We start from the raw sequence: 18,495 nt of genomic DNA on the forward strand, positions 1-18,495 counted from the left end.
ATATTGCAGGTTAGGTCCTCCAGGAAATGATACCCCAAGATAAATTTGGGGGGACAAAAAAGGGGCTGAAGCAGAATTGGGCAGGGGGAGGCATGAGATCATAGTGCAGCTCTTATGAAGCCTGGGCCAGCCTGTTGGGGAGCTCCAGAGCAAAAACTGCCAATTAGAGGGGGTCCTGAATTGGGCAGACCTGAGGATAGTCTGTATACAAGTAGGGGCTGTTACTTTTCCTTCCTCACTAGTTAAGAGTTGTAGAATGGAACTCAGGTCTTACCTCAAATATTCATACCATGGCATGTACATGAAGTAGGAAGTGAATGTCAGTATAGACCAGTGGTTCTCAACCCGGGTACACGGCAATGTCTGAAGACATTTTCAGTTATCACAACTGCGGAATCAGTGCTCCTGGCATCTAGTGGATACATACCCTGGATAGAGGTCAAAGATGATTCTAGACATCTTCTATCACACGTGATAGAACAAAGAATTATTCAGGCAAAGGGTCAGTAGGGTTGAAGTGGAGAAACCTTGCTCCATAGATAAAGGTACATGTCTTATGTGAACACAGGCATTGAGAGAGGCCATGAAAACCTTTCATCTCTGATACCTTATTATTATATTTATTTATTTATTTATTTATTTTTGGTTGTGCTGGGTCTCGGCTGCTGTGCGCAGGTTTTCTCTAGTTGGATGAGTGGGGGGCTCTACTTCATTGCGGTACACGAGCTTTTCACTGCAGTGGCTTCTCTTGTTTTGAAGCATGGGCTGTAGGCACACAGGCTCAGTAGTTGAGGCACATGGGCTTCGTTGTCCTGTGGCATATGAGAATCTTCCTGGACCAGAGATCGAACCTATGTCCCCTACTTTGGCAGGCGGATTCTTAACCACTGGACTGCCAGGGAAGTCCAGTAAATTCTTAATAGGGACTTTTTTGTTCTTATTTACATCTATCAATACTTGGTATTGAGATCCTGTCCAACTCATTTAACTTTTGGACAGAAGGACTAGATTGGATTAGTGAAATTGCTAAATCCTGGATTTTTAAAATCTTGTTTAAAAAAAAAAACAAAAATCTTGTTTTTAAGACAAATAGTAATTTGACTTAATTTTACATACTATTTAGTATTTAGCATCCTTCAGAACTTTGCTTTGGTGACTAAATAAAAATCATCTCCATTTAGCATATAAATTGCCTTATGAAAGTGTTATTTCAAAAGTACTAATTTGTTTCTGATCTATTTGAATATCCTTGGACTATAGATTTGTTTAGTCTGGAAGTTTACTATGATGTATTCTTTCTTTTTATACACTACCAAGTTGAATTTCAATGCAAGTTCAGATTAAAGTATTGAAAGTTCAAATTTAGGGTTTAATCAGGGAAAATTGACTGCAGTAGGCCTCCATATGCAAGAATGTATTTCTCTTTCTGGGATTTCTGCTAAAAACAAAAATAACACAACAAAAGCAAACTTTTAGCACTATACATTTTGAACTATCCAATAGATGCTTTAGCCTTCAGGGAATTTTGCTCTAGAACTGCTGCTAAGAAAATAAAAAGACTGGTTAATGCCTGAAGGGATAAAAAGATCAGCTAACCGGAAAAAAAGAAGTTTTCTCCAAGATGTGAAACGTGTGTTCAATCCTAGATCAAGGACTCGATGTTCAAAGTCCCACGTATGAGGTTTAACATTACTTTCGAAAAGTCTAGAAGAAAGTTTGTTATCAGTGCAGTGAAATCATTTTCAAGTACGAACATAGTGATACGAGCTCTTCATGCATGTAAAATGCACTGTTTTTCTCTAAGCACAAAATCATTAAGTGCTTTTCTATCCAACCATCTATAGTCACATAACCATAAAAAAATAAATTATGACACAGTGAGGAAAAGACAAAACAAACCATTTTAATAACTGTATTTTGAAAGCTCTTTGCAAACAAATGTGAGATGTTTAAAAGAAGGGAGAATGATGAATTGTTGCTTACCATATTAGAATAAAAAATCAACAGCGTAAGTGATACTACTTGAACTCTTGGGGATCTCTAATTCATTAAGATCACGTCACTAATGGCATAAGAAATGCCTGTTCAAAAAGTATATACCCCAGTGGACATGGGATGCTAAGCTACAAAGACTTTGGGTCTGGTCTTGGTCCATAGTGTTTTGTGTCACCTGCTTCCAGAAACCTCCCACATTGTTCCAGCCTCATTGCTTTCTTGCCTCTAGAATTTCATAATGTTCTGACTGATCAGTAACCTACAGCCTAGCACTTGTAAGTTCTCTACTTTCTCCCTTGTGCAGTCTTCTTCCCACAAGACACAGGTTCTGAAGAGCAGGGATTTCTCATGCTCCATCTTTGCTTCCCTGCACAAAATGACCACACAGCACAGTGAAAATGCTTGGGGAATAATTGATTCCCAGGCTCACCTCTCCTACTTTCCTGGCTTGACTTGTTTAGGTCCTGACAAAGGGTAGAAATCACCTAGCTCTCCCCAACTGGCCACCTTAAGTATTTATTATAAAAGAAGTAAACTTGAAATGGAGCTTCCCCCAGAGATGTGTCTGCCCAGTGCACCCACTCCTATTCTGCTCTCACATGCACCATTTTCCCCCAGTTTATTATAGGATTCTTTGATTGATTGCTGCAGTGTATCTTCATTGCTATGTGAACTTTCTGTAGTTGCAGTGAGTAGGGGCTACTCTTCAACGTGGTATGTGGGCTTCTCATTGTGGTGGCTTCTCTTGTTGTGGATCATGAGCTCTAGGCCATGAGGGCTTCAGTAGTTGTGACTCCCGAGCTGTAGAGCACAAGCTCAGTAGTTGTGCTGCATGGGCCTAGTTGCTCCATGGCACGTGGGATCTTCCCGGACCAAGGATCGAACCCATGTCTCCTGTACTGGCAGATGGATTCTTTACAACTGAGCCACCTGGGAACTCCTGACACCCACTTTTTAACACAAATGAGTAACAACTACCATTTACTCCGTATTTAGCTTGTATTAGATACTACTAAATGCTTTTCAGCTCTTTTTTCTTTTTTTTTGGTACAGTATTTCTACCCAAGCTATTGTGGGAATCTTGCTAACCATCAGGTTAAATGATGAGAGGGAATTTGAAGAGAAATCACTGTCACCCTCCTCATGATTTTGCCATCATTCCATCTAGTCTTTGTTCAGCCATTTTTGATCTACTCTTTGGGATTAGTTACCATGTCAAACTAACTTCCCTGGACTTCCCTGTGGCTCAGATGGTAAAGTGTCTGCCTATAATGTAGGAGACCTGGGTTCAATCCCTGGGTCGGGAAGATTTCCTGGAGGAGGAAATGGCAACCCACTCCAGTATTCTTGCCTGGAAAATCCCATGGACAGAGGAGCCTGGTAGGCTACAGTCCACAGGGTCGCAGAGAGGCAGACACAACTGAGCGACTTCACTTACCATGTCAAACTGTGCCTCAACATGCTAGTGGTTCCTCCTGATGTTTGTACATCTCCTCAGACTAGGATGAAAGTCTGAGATTTCCTTGACTCTTCCTTCTGGATGTTGTTGTTTAGTCGCTCAGTCATGTCCAACTCTTTTGTGAACTCATGGACCGGAACCCCGCCCACCCCCAGGCTCTTCTGTCCATAGCATTTCCCAGGCAAGAATACTGGAGTGGGTTGCCATTTCCTTCTTCATGGGAACTTCCCCACCCAGGGATCAAACCTACATTTCCCATGTTGGCAGACAGATTCTCTACCACTGAACCACCAAGGAAGCCCTATATTTAACCCATTGTGCCATATCCTACCATCTCTTGGGATTTTTTCTACCAGGTTATCCTTTCATCACTTTCTCCATGTTTCAGTTCATCCTAAAATTCCACTCTTACCATGTTATTTCTTTATTTTTAAAAAACTTAATTAGAATGAAAATGTTAGCAGTAGTCACCACCAGGGTGGGAAGCAAGATGGCTAGATGGATGTGGTAAATGGAAAACTCACTTTTTAGAGATTTTTATTGTTCTTGAATTGTGTTATGTGAATGCATGAAAAAAAGTCAATTTTTAAAGTACTTATTTAGGAAAACATTTGAATGCCTTCCCTTGAAAAAACTGAAGTCTCTATTCTTAAACCTGACAGTCAAGTGCTGCTCTGGTTTGACTCCAAGCTACATGTCCAGCCCGGTATTCTTCAGCTCCCCCCTCTGTTTATACCCCACATCTGGGCCATTCCCAGTGCCAGAAACATTGCTCATTCTGCTCTAGCCACACAGAATGTTTCTTGTGTTTTTGCCCATCAAAGTCTTACCCAACTTTGAAGGCACAGCTTAAAAGCCTCATTCCTTCATTAATTCAGTCCAGACACTCTGTAAAGCTCATAGCTATTTATGTTTCTTTCAGTGCTTTGAGCACAGTTCCCAGGAAAAGAAAGGAGTGAGCGTCTACTGAGGGCTGAGAAATAGACTCTCCAACCTTTCTCTCTATACTATCTTCTGCCTCTGTAAAATGATTGTAAATAGGAGTACCTTTCTCACTGTGGTGTTCATTTCTTTTAAGAGTTTAGTTGGATGTGTACTAAGAGACCAGCATTGACCTGGATCCTGGGGATACAGCACTGAATGAAATAGTCCTGCTCTTGTCAAGTTTTCCTTAGAGTAGGAAAGGCTTCAGTGAAAATATACCCGTAAAGCTCTTAAAACAGCATTTGACATGTAGTAAAGTGAAAGTGAAAGTTACTCAGTCATGTCCAATTCTTCATGACCCTGTGAACTCGTCCATGGAACTCTCCAGGCCAGAATACTGGAGTGGGTAGCCTTTCCCTTCTCCAGAGGATCTTCCCATCCCAGGGATTGAACCCAGGTCTCCCACATTGCAGGTGGATTCTTTACCAGCTGAGCCACAAGGGGCATGTAGTAAGTGCTCTATAGATGTTAGCTGTTGTTACTCTCATCACTGTTGTTGTTCAATGTTTCTGCCCACCAAGGAGGAAACTAATGCTTATAGACTATTAGATAAGATGCTGAAGGTCAAATACCTAGGAGGGAATCTGAACTCAGGTCTTCTTAAACCGTAGTACTGATAGCCTTTCCACTACACCAATTGCTGCAAAGATAGGCTATACGTCAACCTTGGTAGAGCTTTAAAAGCAGGAGTCCCCAGCCTCCAGGATCTGTCACCTGATAATCTCTAGTGGAGCCAATGCAATGATAATACAAATAGAGTGCACAGTGAATGTAATGCACTTGAATCATCCCGAAACCATTGCCCCCAACCTGGTCCATGGAAAAATCGTCTTCCACAAAACTGGTCCCTAGAGCCAAAAAGGTTGAGGACCGCTGCTATAAAGAAAGCTATGGTACATATACACTATGGAATATTACTCAGCCATTAAAAAGAATTCATTTGAATCAGTTCTAATGAGATGGATGAAATTGGAGCCCATTATACAGAGTGAAGTAAGCCAGAAAGATAAAGACCAATACAGTGTACTAACGCATATATATGGAATTTAAAAAGATGGTAACGATAACCCTATATGCAAAACAGAAAAAGAGACCCAGATGTACAGAACAGACTTTTGGACTCTGTGGGAGAAGGCGAGGATGGGATATTCTGAGAGAACAGCATTGAAACAAGTATACTATCAAGGGTGAAAGAGATCACCAGCCCAGGTTGGATGCATGAGACAAGTGCTCAGGGCTGGTGCACTGGGAAGACCCAGAGGGATGGGATGGGGAGGGAGGCGGGAGGGGGATCGGGATGGGGAACACATGTAAATCCATGGCTGATTCATGTCAATGTATGACAAAAACCACTACAATATTGTAAAGTAATTAGCCTCCAACTAATAAAAATAAATGAAAAATAAATAAATAAAAAGAAAGTACAGGTTCTTGAGCTCTAGCCCCAAACAGACAGACATTCTAGAGATGATCTATGTGTGTGTGTGTGAGTTGCTCAATCATGTCCAACTCTTTATAACCCCATGCCTTGTAGCCCAGCCAAGCTCTTCTGCCATGGAATTCTCCAGGCAAGAATACTGGAGTGGGTAGCCATTTCCTCCTCCAGGGGATCTTCTGACCCAGGGATTGAAACCATGTCTCTTTCATCTCCTGAATTAGCAGCCAGATTCTTTAACACTGAGCCACCTGGGACGTCCATGATATGAGCTAAGAATCTGTCTTTTTAAGGAACTTTCCAGGTAGTTGTGATACTCTGTCAAATCAAGGCATGACTGCCCTACATGCCAGTCTTTCTTCTGCCGCTTTATCATACCTATTTATAAACATTTAAACCATAAATTCATTTAAAATAGGCTCCTTATTTCCTTATTCATTTTTCCTTTCTCTCCTAGCAGAGTGCCTTATAAGCACTCAATAAGTATTTGAGTAATTAATTGCTTAATTATTTAATTAAAGTTGCTTTTAAAATGCAAATACAGCTGTAGTACTAGCAGCCTGTTATGAGCCATCATTGATCTTCCTAGGGATGTTTATTAATTAGCTAAGAACCAATACTGGGGAATGACAGGCCTAAGCATCTGGGCAGGAAACTGTGAAAGCTTCCAAACCAAATGTGAGCCCCACCATTATACAGCCTAAGACCCCATCTCGCGTTACCCACCCTTCATTGACAACTTTGGGTAAAAATACAGAAAATGTATTAGTAAAAATCAAGAGATTTCCCCCTCCCGCTTTTGTTTCTTTTAAGTTGACACATATATCTGTTTCTGAAAATAGGGAGAAAAATCTCTTTTTTACAAGAAAGGAAAAAAATTTCTTTATTCTTGTCACTCCACGAACATGGAGTTCACTGCTATATGTTAAGATTATAAAACGAGATCCCAAAATGCCGTGGCTGATTATTCACAGTAGACATATTAAGTCAAGAAGCTTATTTTTTCTCTCTTTGCTAGGGCAGAAAGCCTGGGGCTCTATGCATTTTTATTACACTTTGCTGTCTTGGTTTCACTTGAGGATTAAAAAGAAAGGCAAGGTACAGTGCATGTATCCTGATGGATTTTAGGATTTCTTGCTTTAGTGAAAGGAAGAATCTCATAAAGTACCTCAGATTATTGCTGAAGGAAGTATAGCTACTTCTGTGATGACCTAGAAATTCAATCTTTTGTTTCTTCTATAACAGATCACATTGTATCTTGGATTTTTTTCCCCTGTAGTTTTCTGTACTTTGTAAAGCCACAGTAAAAAAAAATAAATAAATAAAAAGTTTTTGGGACTTCCCTGGTGGTCCAGTGGCTAAGATTCCACGCTCCCAATGCAGGGGGCCCGGATTCAATCCCTGGTCAGGGAACTAGATCCCATATGCTACAACCAAGACCGGGTGCAGTGAAATAAATGAATAAACTTTTTTTTTTGAAAAGTAGTTTTCCTTTAGATTTGAAGTAAAAATATCTCGAATAGTTCAGGTGAGTCTTAGGACTATTTGGGGGAGCTCACACACCACCTCGGGCTTGGGGTAAGGTGGAGTGAAGCAGGAAGAGGGAGGTGGAGAGAAAGGGAAAGATGAGTCTGAAGAGTGCCAGGAAAGCCGAGGAGGAGACTGTGTAGCCAGAGGAGGAGTGAATGTATGTTAGGGTTTTAGCTCCAGTTCTGACTGGGCTTCCCTGGTGGCTCAGCTGGTAAAGAATCTGCCTGCAATGCGGGAGACCTGGGTTCAATCCCTGGCTTCAGAAGATCCCCTGGAGGAGGGAAAGGCTACCCACTCCAGTGTTCTGGCCTGGAGAATTCCATGGACCGTATAGTCCATGAGGTCGCAAAGAGTCAGACACGTCTGAGCGACCTTCAGTTTCACTTTCTGACGAATGTACACTGAGAAGCAATAGAAGTGCATCACCCCATCTTCTGTCCTTTATTTAGAAACATGAAGTGTATTCACTTGTTTGACTTGTGCCTCTTTCTGATATGCAAAAAAAAAAAAAAAAGTGAGAAGGACTGAAGCTTGCAGGATCGGGAAGTACAGTAGACGAGATCTTCTGGTTTATTATTGATTTGTAAAGACCGGCATGATACTGGTTTGGCAGCTCTGCATCAGCGACGGAAAAGAAAGGCGCTTTTCAGTGGCCGGGAGGAGGAGAGCTGGGAACTGGAAATGGGGGCTCGTGGCAGACAAGGTTCTTTCATATGTGGCCCAATCGACTGTGCAGGGAGTCAAGGTCAGGAAGCTTTGGCAGTGCTGCGGGGAGCCTGTAGGATTTCAGGGACTTCCATTTCCTGAGTTAAGGATTTCTGCCTGCCTACTTCAGCAGATTGTCCCTCCAGCCATCATTGTCAAGGTGATTGATAGAACAAACTGAAAACCTACAGGTGTTTTATTACTCAAAATACAAGGATTTTGCCATCAAGCTAAAAAAGCTTTCAATTTCTTCTTTTATAAACATCTCATTTTGTATCAGTGTATTTCCCTGGTGGCTCAGTGGTAAAGAATCTTTCTGCAATGCAGGAGACCCAGGTTTGATCCCTGGAACAGGAAGTTCCCCTGGAGAAGGAAATGGCAACCCACTCCAGTATTCTTGCCTGGAGAATCCCATGGACAGAGGAGCCTGGTGGGCTACAGTTCATGGGGTCGCAAAGAGTCGGACACAACTGAAGCGACTTAGCACATAGCCGATAAACAAACAATGTTGTGGTAGTTTCAGATGAACAGTGAAGGGACTCAGCCTTACAAATACATGTATCCATTCTCCCCCGAACTTCCTTCCCCTTCAGGCTACCACATAACATTGAGCAGAGTTCCCTGTGCTACACAATAGGTCCCTATTGGTTATCCATTTTAAATAGAGCAGTGTGTGCATGTCCATCCCAAACTCCTTAACTATTGCCTTCCCCCAGCCTTCCCCTGGCAACCATTAAGAAAAAATTTATAATTTCCGGTGCTTTTTCTTTTTTCATTTATCTTCAGGATTTCACCCAGCTTTAGTCATCTTTCAGTGTGAATTTGCTGTTACATACATTGTCTTTCCCCTCCCCCCATGATATCAGTTCTGTTTTATCTCCTTGATAATTATTTCAGATTGCCACTTCTGGTCTCTGGGCACACTCCTGTGTTCTAGTACCAGGAAGCATAACTATGTCATTACCATGGGAGCATTAAGCTACTTCTGACCCAAAATGCCACAAGAAAGGAATGCTCCAATGGCCTCAGAAAATTTCTGCAAGAATGCTATCTTCCAAATGTGGAATAAATAAAGCTCAGGAATAAATAGTTGAAGCTAAAATGTAAAAGATTTAATGTATTGGTGTCGCAAGGTGCCAGCCACTTGACTTTAGTTCCTGCTGCAAAGCGTGTGATACATTAGGAAAGGTTTTTAAAGGCAACCTATTTTTTAAAGATAAAATCTGCATCAAATTATATTATCCAAGCCGAGTCATTGAGCTTTTCTCTTATCTCTTTAAGACAAGAAAAAGAGAGCAGAAAAATGCTTCCTAGATCTCTTCCCTTCCCATTACACTTTTTTTTTCATAACAGTGTGTATGTGTAACAAAAACTAAAGATTTTGACAAATGAAGCAAGAGAAGGAGGTTGATTGCTGCTTCCGTAAATTAAAATTAATGATACCCTTAAGGTACTTGGGTCTATGAAGTCGACTTAATGTTGATATAACCTGACTCTATTATCACAGAATGAGGCAGTTAACATGAGGATGGAGAAGAAAAAAGCAAAATTCCAAGGTGCATTTTCAAAATCGGTGAGGTGAAAGCTAAAAGCTGAACAGTGGACAAAAGGCTTGCTGTTCTGTCGTCCCTTACTTTCTGTTTGATGGCAGAGCCCCTCAGCATTAGAGGACTGGCGTTCCTGAAGAAGCCTAGGCCTGGCCCTAGGCTGGGGCTCCTGTTCACCTCCTGCCCCACCTGCCTTGCCGGGGTACACAGCCACTTCATTTTCAGCCCTCTCTGTTTATCTCAACAGAGTCAGTATGCTCTTCTAGGGGGTCGTGCAGGACACAATTGGGAAGAGCAGCTGAGGTGGAGGAGTGGGTGGAGGAGAGAGGAAAGAAAAAGAAGGAATAAGAAAAGCAATCAGAGATTAAGAAGACCAGAAATGAAAGTAGTGAAACTCTTAGTCGCTCAGTCCTGTCCAACTCTTTGTGAACCCATGGACTGTAGCCCACCAGGCTCCACTGTCCATGGGGATTCTCCAGGCAAGAATCCTGGAGTGGGTTGCCATGCCCTCCTCCACAGGATCTTCCCAACCCAGGGATTGAACCCAGGTTTCCCGCATTGCAGGCAGTTTCTTTACCGTCTGAGCCACCAGGGAAGCCCTAAGAAGATAGGAATCAGCCAAGAAATACAAAATTGGAAGCAGAAAAGAAACAAAAAAGCTCTGAGAGAACATAAAAGGAGGTGAATTAATGACGTTTCAGATGCAAGCATTAGCATCCACGCCATAAATCACACAAACTCAACTGATAATTATGGTCCTACTCAGAGCAAGCACAGTGTTAGCACTTGTTGCCTTCCTGTGATCTATCCTGAAGTCAAATGCAAGAAACTCTGTTTAACTCAGAAGTGTCTCGGGGTCAAGAAAACATGAAAATAAGTTCAAGGAAAAGAGAATTCAGCCAACTTTTGCATTCACCAAACCCAGATTGTTTTGCCATGGAGCTATACCCATTATGTCCTCATTCCAAACCTTATCTCAGACCATTTCAGACCTTTTTTTTTTTCAGATACAGCTCAAAAAAAATCAGCATTAGAATAAGAATAGATTTTAATTAAAAGAACTACAATTCTTTAAGAGGATCTTAAACTGTAATAAATCTCAGGAGCGTTTCCGGGATAATGTTTGGGCGCATATTTAGGAAGGTTACAGTAAGAATTTGGAAGCAAGAATGAATTCTGAAGCCTTCCCCCAGTTAAGTGCGGACAGGAACTATACATTTCCTGGACAAAGCCTCGTGAGTAGACTGTAGAGAGACATTTGTGTGCATGCGAGTCGTTTATTCACTAGCATCCCATCACAAGGAGAGTTTTATTTTTATGGGCTCATCACTGGATGTGTGAAGTCTGGTTTTTGCATGCCCATGGATATTTTTCAAGGGTCTAGACAAGCCGGAGAGTCAGATAATTGAAATGTACACGCATAGTTACATCTTTTCCTAAGACTGTGGTAAACACCATTTATGGATATAGTGCCAGTAAGAACACTTGAACACTAGGAAGGAAACACATTGCCTTGCAATGTATTTCCACATCAAGAGGGAATTCTTGGCTCTTCTCAAACTCCAGTGAAGGTAAAAACTTAAAGGTAATTAACAAGGAGGTCAAAAGAAAAAGTGGGAGCCCTTGAGAACGTAAAACAAAGTTAAGTATCAAATATTTGCATTTAGATCAATTTTATTTGAAATCTTGACTGGCAGCCACAGTGTTAGTATCTGTCCTTTTTCTTTCTTCTCCTTTTGGCTTATTTAAAGCAATTTTGAAGGGAAAAAATGAAATAAAGATATTCTTCAAAATACACAAAGGAATTGACTGAACATTGGGAGACAGTCATAGCTGAGAATGGAGTGGTTATCATTAATTTACTTGAAGGACTCATTAGCCCCAAATTACACTTTCAAGTATACCTTAATCATACTTAGTGCAGTACCTAATGTAACAAGAACTCAAAAAGCCTATTCATTGACTCATTTGTTGAATATTGAGCATCTCCTTTGTATTAGGCACTGTGCTAAACTGTGAATGAGGCAGAAAAGGTCCCTATCTTTGTGGACAAGGAACTTACATTGTAGTAAATATCTTTTGAATGAATAGAGAGACATTTCTTAGTAGAGTGAAAAAAGGGAGGTCTGCAAAGAGTACGCTGCCTATAGAACTCATCTGAAAGGAGAAAGCAAAGAAGAATTGTATATAGTCCTCAGAGCTCTCAAATATGATTATTTAAAAATTAGAATAAAACAAATGTGGAGGAGATTTGGGTTCTTGGTTTGTCATACAAATTACTGCTTTAAAATTTTTTTTCTAAATCCAATGTAGGCACAATGAATCTAAATGGTTTTCTTCTTTCCTTTTTATTTTTAAATAAAATTTGAGCATCAAAAAAGAAGGAAAGAAAGAAGCGAGGGGGGGAGGAAAGGTCTTTCCAAAACTTTATTTGGGCCTCTTGAAAATGAAATTCTTCATTCAAAATATAGTAGTTATGGGACTTCCCTGGTGGTCCAGTGGTTAAGACTCTGGGCTTCCACTGCAGGGGGAGCAGGTTCGATCCCTGGTCAGCGAACTAAGATCCCACATACCATGGCAGAACCGAAAAAAAAAAGTAGTGGTTATGGTGAAGATCCTTGAATAAACTACACATTAATTCATTCAATTAGTATGAATCGAGTACCTGCGGTATGCCAGGTACTGTGCTAGTCACCTGGAACATACTAGGGAAAGAAAGATGGGTCCTTAATCTCACAGAGCACATTTGTTTTTTGTTTTTTAAAGACATTTTCCCCCTCTGACTTGCTTTTTCTAAAGAAATGCTGCAAGCTAGATCATGAGTACTCAGGGAGCAGATGGCAGTCTTCTGCCCATCTGGGATGGTTCTAAAGAGGAGACCCTTGTGTATCAATAGATAAGGTTTCTTCCAGTTCTAAGCTTTCTTGATCTGTGATCTAATTGTAGACACAAGATGTATGCTTCCAAAGTGATGTTATAATTGTATTTCTTTTTATGAAAGGAAACAGAGGTATGGTCTATGAATTTGGGGGAAATTGGGTTCTTCCTATTTATTTTTGTTTGATTTTTTTATTTTCTTATTTATTTTTAGCTTTCCTTGTAGCTCAGTTGGTAAAAGAATCTGCCTGCAATGCAAGAGACCCAGGTTCAATCCCTGGGTCAAGAAGATCCCCTGGAGAAGGAAATGGCAACCCACTCCAGTATTCCTGCCTGGAGAATCCCATGGACAGAGGAACATGGCAGGCCACAGTGCATGGGGAGGCAAAGAGTCAGACACAACTGAGTGACTAAACCACCACCATTTATTTATTTATTGGCTGTGCCAAGTCTTAGTCGTGGTATGTAGGATCTTTAGTTGCACAATGTGAACCCTTGGTTGCAGCATGTGAGATCTAGTTCCCCAATCAGGGATTGAACCCAGGCCCCCCTGCTCTGGGAGCCTGGAATCCTAACCACTGGACCACCAGGGAAGTCCCCTTCCTGTCTCTTTAAATAATTCTATTTAGACTCCTTTGACTTCCTTCTCTGTTCACCTCCTAATGCTCAATCCTACCATTTTCAGTTTCACTTCACTTTCCTTCCTTTAATGACTGGGGCAAATTTCTCCAACTGGATATACATGACATCTCCAGTTAAATCTTTCACTGTTACGTCAAATTCTTTCTGTTCCAAAAGAATTCCTTTACCCATTTGTCATCCCTCCCCTTTCTCATTTCGATATTTCCATCAGCAATCTCCCAGTCTTCCACCCTGGAAATCCTGAAGTTCTATTCGCTTCTACCAGAATTACACTCCCATACCAAAGTATTTAGTTTTTCCTTATTTCAAAATACCTCCCAGTCTGTACCTTCTATTCTTTTCCAGGCAGCATGGTCTTCATTCCAACACATATCACTCCAAGTCTTGTCAGATCAATTCCAACATCCTCTAACTGGTCTCAACCTCTTTGGATCTGTCACGCTGACAGATTCATCACCCTAAACCTCAGCTTCCCTCTCAAATTACGTGTCCCCTCACAAAAATCTTCAGTGGTTCTCTTTGCTGCTGCTGCTGCTAAGTCGCTTCAGTCGTGTCCTACTCTGTGTGACCCCATAGACGGCAGCCCACCAGGCTCCCCCGCCCCTGGGATTCTCCAGGCAAGAACACTGGAGTGGGTTGCCATTTCCTTCTCCAATGCATGAAAGTGAAAAGTGAAAGTGAACTCGCACAGTCGTGTCTGACTCTTAGCGACCTTATGGACCACAACCTACCAGGCTCCTCCATCCATGGGATTTTCCAGGCAAGAGTACTGGAGTGGGGTGCCATTGCCTTCTCCAGGTTCCCTTTGCTAATGGGGTAAATCTTGAGCCTCAGCATCTGCAGAATCTTGTTTTGCATCATCTGCTTGCAACGTACCTAGCTAACTGCATCTCACGGTCCTGTTTGACACCAGTGTTCTGCTTGCTACCCCAGAAGTTTCCCTGTTTTGTTTGCATTCCTCACCTCCAAGCCTTTATGCTTCCAAAGATGAAGACTGTAGCACTCCTTTCTCTCATATCTCTTTCTGTATTAACATATACTTTAAAAAGGAAGAAATAAACAACCAAGTAAAGAATGAATTGTGCCAGAATACAAGGTAACGGGGTAAAATTTCTGACTTTTGCTTCCTAGTTTGTATATAGAATTTTACATTGGTTTATAAAAAAAATCCAGTTAGTAAGGCCTAACACATGGAAGTTATTGTTTTAAAAGCTTATCAAATTTCATCTCCTTATCTAATTGCTCACAAGTGCATTGTTCCTAAGCAGCTACAGTTTATGAGGATTTTGTGTGCCTTCAGGTTTTTCTTTCTTAAAAGTATTTTCTCAACTATGCGTTCAGTCCATGCCATACCTTTCTCCAAAGATAATTTGTGAAAAGAAATATTGTAAGCTTAATTCTTTAGTTAATTTAAGACTGTTTTCTGGAGACTTCATTGCATCACATGGTGCATTTCATTTTGTATTGGGGTGTAATTGGCTTTACAATGTTGTGTTCATTTCTGTTGTGCAGCAAAGTGCATCAGCTGTACATGTACCTATATCCCCTCTTCCTTGGATTTCCTTCCCATTTAGGTCACCTTGGAGCAATGAGTAGAGTTCCCTGTGCTATACGGTCTGTTCTCATTAGTTAAGATGATGCATTTTAAATTTCCATCTCACTCTCATCCCTTTTCTTAAGTTTGAGTTATAGGAGTGGAGATTCATTTTTATCTCATTTTAAATTCTTAATAACATTGGGTGTATACTGGAAACTACCACCATGGCCCTTCCTATATAAGAAGAAAGCACCCTTCAGATCAGGCGCTTATAATGGATTCTGAGGCTGTTCCCACATGGTCCCTATGAAGCTACTAACACTATCACCAGAAGAAATGGCCTGTGGCACGCTCATTCTCCTTCGCCACCCACATGTTCCCTTGGGGATTTCTTTCTCAGCATGTGCAAAGGTTTCTGCTCAGTGCCCATGTCCATATGGCCTCCCTGTCCCTTCCTACCCACCCCAAATTTCACATTCCTCTCTTCTTTGATTTCGTTATGAAACGACCCATTCTGCCTTTAGAAAGAATTACATATTCCACACATTCGTTTGCATGTGTTCTACAGCTCTTGTCTACAATCTTAAAGTACCACATTCTTCAAGACCAGGAACCAAACTTGCACTGGACCATAAAATATACTGATGGCTGAAAGTTTCATAGATAGGTGCACTAGGTTAGATCTGCTTTCAATAAATTAATTTAAAAGTAAATTAAAAGGCCCACTGCTTATTAAATATTTATACACTACTTTTTTTCCAACCATAGTCTCTGGAGTAGCAGTGAAGACCGACAGCTAGAATGAATGAACTTGAATCCAGGACCTGCCAGTTTACTAACTACTTAAGCTTAGGCCAGTTTTGTTCAGTTGATTTTTTTTATCCTCTCATGCTTCAGTTTCTACATCTGTGAACTGGTGAAATATTACTTCCTTCCATAGAGTTATTGGGAAGATTGCATGTTACTTCATATTGTCATGCACAAAGTGATTAATAATACTATCCATTTTTGGATTTTGTGTGGTGCCTTGCACGCTGTAACCTAGCCCTCTCTATTTATTAAGCATAATAGCAACAATAACAATAGCTACTAGCATTTACTGAGCAATTATCATATGATAGAAACTGACCTAAACACATGTATCATCTTATTTAATCCCCATAATAACTCCATGAGGTAGGACATATTGTCCCATTGTAATGATAAGGTAAGTTAAGATTCAAATAATTTACCCAGGGACTTAGAGCATGCAGTCAGTGTCAGTGAGCATTCTCATTTATTCTCCTGTATCTCCCTCCCTCTCTCCTTCTCTCTTTCTCACACTGGTGCATGCATACACACACACACACACACACACTTACCCACTGGTTTGATTGACTAATCATTACACAAATATTTCTTACCACTTACTACATGCAGGACTCAGTGCGTCCTGTGGGAGGGAGGGGAGGACAGAAGAAGTAAGCAGGGAATGGTTACCGTCCATCCATATAATGAAAGGAGTGGCTCTGATAGAAGTGCCCCAGGTATAAACCGTGGACTGCGAGAATGCTGAGGAAGCCAACATAGACCAGCCCTGAATGGAAGAAAAGGGGAATACAAGCATTCTAGAGTGAGGCCTCAGGGATGTTAAGTCAGATAGAATGCCACAGGACAGGCAGGTAGAGTCTGACTGGGAGTGCAGGGTCATAAGAAAGTGAAAGTGTTATTTGCTCAGTCCTGGCCAACTCTTTTCGACCTCCGAGTCAAGGATCAAACCTGCATCTCCTGCATTGCATTCACCATCTGAGCCACTTCCCCCAATGGCTCAGCAGGTAAAGAATCCAACCAGAATTGAAAGAGACATGTGTACCCCAATGTTCATCGCAGCACTGTTTACAATAGCTAGGACATGGAAGCAACCTAGATGTCCATCAGCAGACGAATGGACAAGAAAGCCGTGGTACATATACACAATGGAATATTACTCAACTATTAAAAAGAACACATTTGAGTCAGTTCTAATGAGGTGGATGAAACTGGAGCCTATTATACAGAGAGAAGTAAATCAGAAAGAAAAACACCAATACAGTATTTTAACGCATATATATGGAATTTAGAAAGATGGTAACAATGACCCTATATGTAAGACAGCAAAAGAGACACAGATACAAAGAACAGACTTTTGGACTCTGTGGGAGAAAGTGAGGGTGGGATGATTTGAGAGAATAGCATTGAAACATGTATATTACCACATGTGAAACAGATCACCAGTCCAAGTTTAATGCATGAAACAGGGCACTCAAAGCCCATGCACTGGGACAACCCAGAGGGATGGGATGGGGAGGGAGGGGGTAGGGGGGTTCAGGATTGGGGACACATGTACACCCGTGGCTAATTCATGTCAATGTATGGCAAAAACCACCACAATATTGTAAAGCAATTAGCCTCCAATTAAAATAAATAAATTAACTTTAAAAAATAAAATTAAAAAAAATACTGAATTCAATTTGTAAAGAGATTTAAATAAAAGATTTACTCTAGAAAAAAATAAAAAGAATCCACCTTCAATGCAGGAGATGCAAAGGACATGGTTTAATCCCTGGGTCAGAAAGATCCCCTGGAGAAGGAAATGACAATGCACTCCAGTATTCAGTTCAGTTCAGTCGCTCAGTCATGTCTGACTCTTTGCAACCCCATGAATAGCAGCACACCAGGCCTCCCTGTCCATCACCAACTTCCAGAGTCCACCCAAACCCATGTCCATTGAGTTGGTGATACCATCCAACCACCTCATCCTCTGTCATTCCCTTCTCCTCCTGCCTTCAATCTTTCCCAGCATCAGGGTCTTTTCAAATGAGTCAGCTCTTCCCATCAGGTGGCCAAAGTATTGGAGTTTCAGCTTCAGCATCAGTCCTTCCAATGAACACCCAGGACTGATCTCCTTTAGGATGGACTGGTGGGATCTCCTTGCAGGTCCAAGACTCTCAGGTCTTTCGTCCAACACCACAGTTCAAAAGCATCAATTTCTTTCGGTGCTCAGCTTTTCTTTATATAGTCCAACTCTCACACCATACATTGACCACTGGAAAGCCTAGCCTTGAAAGACAGACCTTTGTTGTGCAAAAGTAATGTCTCTTGCTTTTTAATATGCTGTCTAGGTTAGTCATAACTCTCCTTCCAAGGAGCAAGCGTCTTTTAATTTATGGCTACAATCACCATCCGCAGTGATTTTGGAGCCCAGAAAAATAAAGTCAGCCACTGTTTCCACTGTTTCCCCATCTATTTGCCATGAAGTGATGGGACCAGATGCCATGATCTTAGTTTTCTGAATTTGAGCTTTAAGCCAACTTTTTCACTCTCCTCTTTCACTTTCATCAAGAGGCTCTTTAGTTCCTCTTCACTTTCTGCCATAAGGGTGGTGTCATCTGCATATCTGAGGTTATTGATATTTCTCCCGGCAATCTTGATTCCAGCTTGTGCTTCTTCCAGCCCAGAGTTTCTCATGATGTACTCTGCATATAAGTTAAATAAACAGGGTGACAGTATACAGCCTTGACATACTCCTTTTCCTATTGGGAACCAGTCTGTTGTTCCATGTCCAGTTCTAACTGTTGCTTCCTGACCTGCATATAGGTTTCTCAAGAGGCAGGTCAGGTGGCCTGGTATTCCCATCTCTTTCAGAATTTTCCACCATTTATTGTGATCCGCACAGTCAAAGGCTTTGGCACAGTCAATAAAGCAGAAATAGATGTTTTTCTGGAACTCTCTTGCTTTTTCGATGATCCAGCGGATGTTGGCAATT

The 18,495-nt window shown here is 41.2% G+C and overlaps 1 protein-coding gene across 10 annotated transcripts in view; it reads left to right on the plus strand.

Annotated features, from left to right (window-relative positions):
* Positions 1 to 18,495, plus strand: part of DMD (dystrophin) — a 2,532,480-nt gene that overhangs the window by 2,267,864 nt on the left and 246,121 nt on the right. The gene's annotated exons all lie outside the window — the stretch shown is intronic.

The sequence above is a fragment of the Cervus canadensis genome, chromosome X (genome assembly GCF_019320065.1).
Source record: "Cervus canadensis isolate Bull #8, Minnesota chromosome X, ASM1932006v1, whole genome shotgun sequence".
In the NCBI taxonomy this organism is placed as follows: domain Eukaryota; kingdom Metazoa; phylum Chordata; class Mammalia; order Artiodactyla; family Cervidae; genus Cervus; species Cervus canadensis.